Consider the following 6,365-nt stretch of genomic DNA (forward strand, 5'->3'; position numbering starts at 1 on the left):
TGTTTGTAGGTATCTCAGAAATGCCACAAAAAAATCTATTAACTGTATTATAATTTATAAGCCACTTTTCAGCTCATGGGCCCCCAAAGCAGCATGTAACCAGATACAATCACTAATATCAAAAACATCACCAAACCATCAAAAGAAGATAATTCCCATACGTGATGGATTTCTGTTAAGAAATCAATTTTACTGGAAAGAACTTGCTGAAATTATTGAAAAGTTGTAAGAAGTATAAGTAACACAGCCTGGATATACTGAAGGTATTGTGCGAAAATATATACAGGAATTTGGTTTTTATTGTTATTATTATTTGATAGTCACAGCAAGAATAGCAACCTAGCAATGTGATGATCTGGGCTGTGATCATTTGACGTCACATTTCCAGAGCACTCATTCTGACTCATGGGAATTACTAGGACTGACCTACACTATCATCTTAGGCGGTGAAGTTTTCTCAGGGTATGAGTCTATGAGCTGGTACTAGTCTACCATATCATTTTCCAGTATTTAGTGCTGTCATGACATACGGTGACTCAGCAAAATCGGTCATTTACTGGAAAAAGCCGACTCTTGAGTACTTCCACGGAAGAGACTGAGAGTGTTGAAAGCTGCTACACAGATTAAAGGTAAAATTACACGTGTTAAACTTAGGGCATTGTCTGTCTGCCACCCTCTTGTTCAAAGTCTTCCCATTATATGGAAGTGAACAAAGCTAGCCTGCATGTCTTGTACCTTACCTATTTCATGCCTGGAACAGAAAGCTAAGGAACAAGGTCAGCATGTATCATCCCATCTAAAATAGTTCAAGAGCCCCGTGAAAACTCCCCACCCGCTTTTACATTTGGCTAAAGCTGTTGCTAGGGTGACATGTGCATTGGTCAATCACTTTATATAACCAAGGGATTTGAATATTAAAGGAACTGTGCTATGTTTTTGGATTTCCTTGAAGTCCATTCAACACAACTAAAGCCTAGAAAACCACCAGAAGAACTATTGCACTTGTCCAATGCATTTGTAATTGTTACTCTTTTAAAGTTTTTGGTACGCTTGTACGTTTTCACAAATTGGTGTAGTGAACAAGTGTCACTGCCTAACAATTTAAGTTTTTCCTGGAGCAGAGTGTGGACGTTAAAAAGCAGTAGACAATAATGAACTAGCTGTGCTCTAAAGGTAGCTTCCTATGTCCATATTTTGCAAAACATATTCATAGGTTGAGAGTTGGACTTAAAATACCTGTAAGACCAATATCTGCTTCAGTCACAGGACCCTGTGGCAGGACTCTGTGCAAAAGCTGCTTCTGGTGTATTCTTCTCTCTGGGGCACCCTTTTGAGCCAATCATTTGGGAACGTGCTTCATGGCTTATATTTATTCACAAATTCTCTGCATAGCAACCATTCCAGGTGCAAAATGCTTATCTCCAACATCTGGTGATGCATAGTTACTTTGCCCAAGAAGAGGCTGCAAAGATTTGACAAGGGTGAAGCATGTTGTGAATGATTTGCTGTGCATCAGGACAGATGCAAAGTCCCCGTTATTCCACTGTGACTCCTTACAACATATTTATGTTAGGAGTGTCCTACTCTCGTGTAGGACCCTGGCAGAGTCACATGCCCGACTGGCATGTTCTCTCCCTCTTGGTCGATCGTTCGGGAGCTTCAAAAGCTTTCTGCTGCCCGAACATCACAGCGACTGATGCCAAAAGGCATTAGCCCACTCAGGGATCTGCAGAGTATTCGCAGTTTGCGTAACAGAACCAATAGCTCAGCATTTGGCTAATCTACGTTTATTTACATATAATGCACTTGGAGCATTCTGACTTAGCTCCTTCCTCTTTCTCATCAGACAGCAAAGAGAGAAAGAACAAAGGACAACAGTCCCACTTCACAGAACACAGTAACACAAACATCCTGGTTCCGTCACTTCCCACACTGTGGAATGAAAACATACGCCCGTCATGTGATAGACAACAATCTCATGACTGCAATCAGGAATCCTTAACAACTTCTTCTTCTCATCACAAGGCATGTTAGAAAAAAGACTTCGGTTTTGCATACCATAGAGGCTGCCTGTTCACCACCATACCTGTGGCATGTTCCATCCCAACCTCTATGGTCAGTTCATGTCATCTTCTTGATAGTTGGACAACAAATGAAGCAGAGCAACTCCACAGTGCCTTAAGGCTATGAGGAAAGATTCAGATGATGTTCACAGTCGTCAAATAACACAACTCTATTTTGCATCCTTGGCATATCAGTGAAAGTTACATTTTTTACCTGATAAGGCCAGCCCTTTTCAGTAGGGAAGTGCAGGCAGTTGACTAGGGTAGCTACTTAAAATAGGTGTGTGCAAGATTCCCTGCCCTCCATCACTTAAAGACTAGTCAGCTTTGTGTTTAGCTAATTAAAATATCATTTGTTTTGGAGCTCCCCTTTGTCTTTGGGTATTTCCATCCCACCATCCTTGATCATTATTCACTCCATCCAAGAAAAGCAGCTGCCAGAGGGAAAAGGGAAATTCCCTATCTAACAGTGTTTTGTAGTCCTCCTTGTGTTCAAAAAGATTTATTCGGAAATCCCTTGCAATCCAGTTCCTTCCCTTGGATTTGGTTGCAATAGCCCAAATCCTACTTATGAAATATTTTACTGTTTAGACTTTCCTTGCTGCCTTCCTTGACTTGCCGTTCTCTGAAGACCAACATGCGCTTAGATAGCTTGAATGAAAACTAAGTCTTTCTCAACATGCTTCTTTTGAAATAATAATTGTTCTACAACTGCTAATTTTGCCCTCCCCAGGTGGGAAAGCACCTAGGCGCAGCAGTCTAGAGACTATCACGGTAGTGCACTGCAACGCAGCATGCTGTGCTCCTAAACAGGAGAACCAGAAGACCTACATACATCTTCCTCGACTCCTTTGACCTATTCCATCCAAGTGGACCCTCAATGTATTTTTAGTCAAAACCTTGAACCATTGTTCTGCACATCCTTGCAACTTAAGCGAACACCAGGTATCCCATTAATTATGGCAGCAGGCTGCTATTAGGAAATGGCACTGCTAAAACTATGCGTAGGTGGGGTTGATTAGACAGACTTGAATCAAGGGAAGGTACATTTCCCTCCGTCCCCGCTGATTGCAACTCTTTTGCAGCGTGGAGAGGGAAGCTTTTCCTGTGCACTTATAGGAGGAGCCCATTCAAAAATAACATGGCAAAAGATTGCTGCTTGTCTCCCCAGCAGAGTCAAAGCCCCTACAGAGCACTTTCTCATATATTATATTGTGTGTGCGCGCTCTCTCTCTCTCTCTCTCATGTACAGTCATTGCTAGGCAACACACATTGCCACAGGAAGAATGATCAGACCAGGCAACTTGTTTAAATACAGCTGAACAGCTGATGATTCTATTTGCTATGTGATGGCTAAATGGAATCGACAAGTTCTGAAGCAGTATGCTGCTAAACACCAGCTGTGAGGGAAGGGGCAAGAGTGAGGAGATGGGGAAAGAGCTCTTGTGATCGGATCCTGCTTGAGAATTGCCTACAGGCATCTGGGCGGCCACTGTGACAACAGGATGCTGGACTAGGTTGGCCCGATCCAGCAGGTTCTTCTTATGTTCTTAAGGGAGCGTCCACGCCTCGCTTGAGGGTCTCCTGGGGGCATCTGGTTGGGTTGGCCATTGCAGGGAAACAGGAAGCGATCCTAGATGGACATTCATCCTGATCCATGAAGGTTCTTCTTAGGCTCTTAGCTACTCAGAGGTGGTGTGGTGTAATGGCAGTCAATCAGGAAGTTCCCCGTTTGAATCTCACATCAGCCGTGAACTCACTTAGCAACCTTGGACAGGCCAGTCTCTCAGTCTAATCTGCAAAATCGGAAACAACAATACTGGCTTACGGTGCTGTTGCGAAGACTGCAGTTTGAGAATTGGTGCGAAGCTCTGGCCCCATGCTGACCTTCTGGAGGGAGACAGCAAGGAGGAAAGGACCTGTTGGACGACTTCTGGCACCTAACTAGGCCACGAGGAGGACGATGGAAATACAGGTAATTTCCTCTTTGTTTTAGGCCTAAGGTGTGAGGATTTTACTTCATGGTGACAAGTCTCTTTTCCAACAGCCACGCTTCATCAGTTTCAGGGCAGAAATAGTATCACTGCCATGAAGGCACAAGGTGTAACAAGTTGTGTATGTAAATAAAACTCCTAAATTGAGCTTGACCACGTTCTCTGTATGCAGCTGCCTGCAAGGTGTCTGACGAGGCCCCAAGCAGACAAGACCAAGTACTGGGGCACATGAGGGCTGTTGTTGTGCTCAAGTCCTGGCCTCAAACTTCCCATTGAGGCATCTGGTTGGCCATGGTGGGGAAAATGCTGGACTAGGTAAGCCTTTGGTTCTGATCCAGCAAAGCTCTCCTTCAAGGCAGAGCGAAAAAATGGTCTGGTTTAGGACAAATTCCCTCTGTGGGTGCTTCCAGACAATGTGCTTGTCAAGCAATTGCCCAGATTTCTTTGCAAGGAGATGACATTGGCTATTCCCTCTGATTTTTTTATGGGGAGGCTAGACGACATTACATCAAAGCAAGTATTGCCCCACACACTTTCCCCATCACTTTCCTTATGGCAAAAAATCTGCCAGTATGCGATTGAATCCTAGTGGAAAATAGCACCAGTCTGGTAGCACCCTGTAGGCTCCCAATGAAATCACCAGGGGTGGAACTAGGCCCTGCCTATCAGCGTTATGCCTGGACTCCACAGAGAACAACAGAGGAAGTGTCCCTCAGTAGATGAAACAAAAGAAAGAGACGGTGCTACAATAATCAGAGAAGAATGGCACATTCATTCACCCTTGTATTCCATTGCACAACCCCCAGCACAAGGGTGCCATAGTCTCCGTGGAGGACTCCCAACTCTCACTGTTAAAATAGGCAAAGGACTCCTACAGAAATACTAAAAAATACCGTATTTTTCGCTCCATAAGACACACTTTTTTCCTCTTGAAAACTAAGGGGGAAAGTCTGTGCGTCTTATGGAGCGAATGTGTGGTCCCTGGGGCTGGGGGGGAGAACCCGGGCTTCCCCGACAGCCCCTGGGAGCAGCAGACAGGCTGCGCACAGATGCCCCCGCGCTCCTGAGCAGCTCTGGTGTAGCCCACGAAGCCTCCGCAGGGCAGTGGGATGAAGGCTCCCTGCTGCCCTGCAGAGGCTTCACGGGCTACTCCAGAAGCCAGAACAGCTAGAGAGAGCGCTATGCAGCACTCCCTCTAGCGGTTTTAGCTTCTGCCTTAGTGGTGCAAAGCCTCCGCAGGGCAGCAGGGAGCCTTCATCCCGCTGCCCTGTGGAGGCTTCATGTGGCTATCCTTGGCTTTTGTGCCACATTCTCGCACGGCTATCCTTCCCTTCCACCACCTCCTAGAAAAGCCCCCAAGGGCCGCGCTCCCTTTAAAGAGCCACGCGGAGTGTGTGTGTGGTTCTTGGGGGCTTCTCCCTCCTCGGGGAAAAGCCTGCAAGCGCTGCACACACGCTCTACGCAGCTCATGAAAGGGAGCACTGAGCAGAGCCTGGGATGCATACAGGCTCTGCTCAGCGCTCCCTTTAAATAATATGTTTTTTCTTGAATTCCCCCTCTAAAAACTGGGCACACCTTATGGTTAGGTGCGCCTTATGGAGCGAAAAATACAGTACCAACATGGAACTAATTGAGTGGATTGTTTTTTTAACTTAACCAAGACACACACCATCACTCACAGTCAAGCCTCTGGGTGTTCCCATCTGAACAGGATTGTTGCGGAAATGTGGGGTGCTGCACCTGTCATAGAATTTGATAGACAGAGAATTTCAAGATTCCCTTTCGAGAAATAAAAAAGCTCTCTCACACAACTATACATACCAGTCCTCAAGTTTATGCCTATGGAAACTAGTTTTAAAACATGCAATGAGCCTCTTGTGCAAGAGCAGAAAGCACTGCTCAGGGTGGCTGGGCAGGGATTCACTGCCCAGCATGTTTCTTTGGCTTCCAAAGCAAGTATAAACACTAATAAATTGCAGTTTCTGGGAGCTTGTGACCAGGACTTGTAAATAGGGACGTTTGTGAAGGTGTTTTGAGGGGGAGGCCCAGCAAGCTGTGTCACAGTATACGTAGAACTAAGAGACACGGACAGTGATGGAGCTGTCTCAGGAGCTGTGCCATGTTTGTCTCCCTGCCTGAGAATGTGAGAAACTGCAAACTGGTTGCCTAGCTGGAAGAGAAGATACATCAACTCAAGGTCCACCTACCCACACTTTGAGCTATCAGGCAAGATGAGGAATTTCTCCATAGAGCAGACCAAGTTGAAAATATCTGAGATACTCCCTGGAAAGTGAAGTTATCTCACCTT

At 45.5% G+C, this 6,365-nt stretch overlaps 1 long non-coding RNA gene across 1 annotated transcript; it reads right to left on the reverse strand.

Annotated features, from left to right (window-relative positions):
- Positions 1 to 1,771: 1,771 nt before the first annotated feature.
- LOC308459221 lies at positions 1,772 to 5,893 on the reverse strand. Its single transcript, XR_013977917.1, has 2 exons — positions 5,737 to 5,893; positions 1,772 to 3,859 (listed from the first exon to the last, which is right to left on the reverse strand). It is a non-coding gene; the product is annotated as an uncharacterized lncRNA (long non-coding RNA).
- Positions 5,894 to 6,365: the final 472 nt, after the last annotated feature.

The sequence above is a fragment of the Podarcis pityusensis genome, assembly GCF_964106645.2.
Source record: "Podarcis pityusensis genome assembly, chromosome: 12".
NCBI classification, from domain to species: domain Eukaryota; kingdom Metazoa; phylum Chordata; class Lepidosauria; order Squamata; family Lacertidae; genus Podarcis; species Podarcis pityusensis.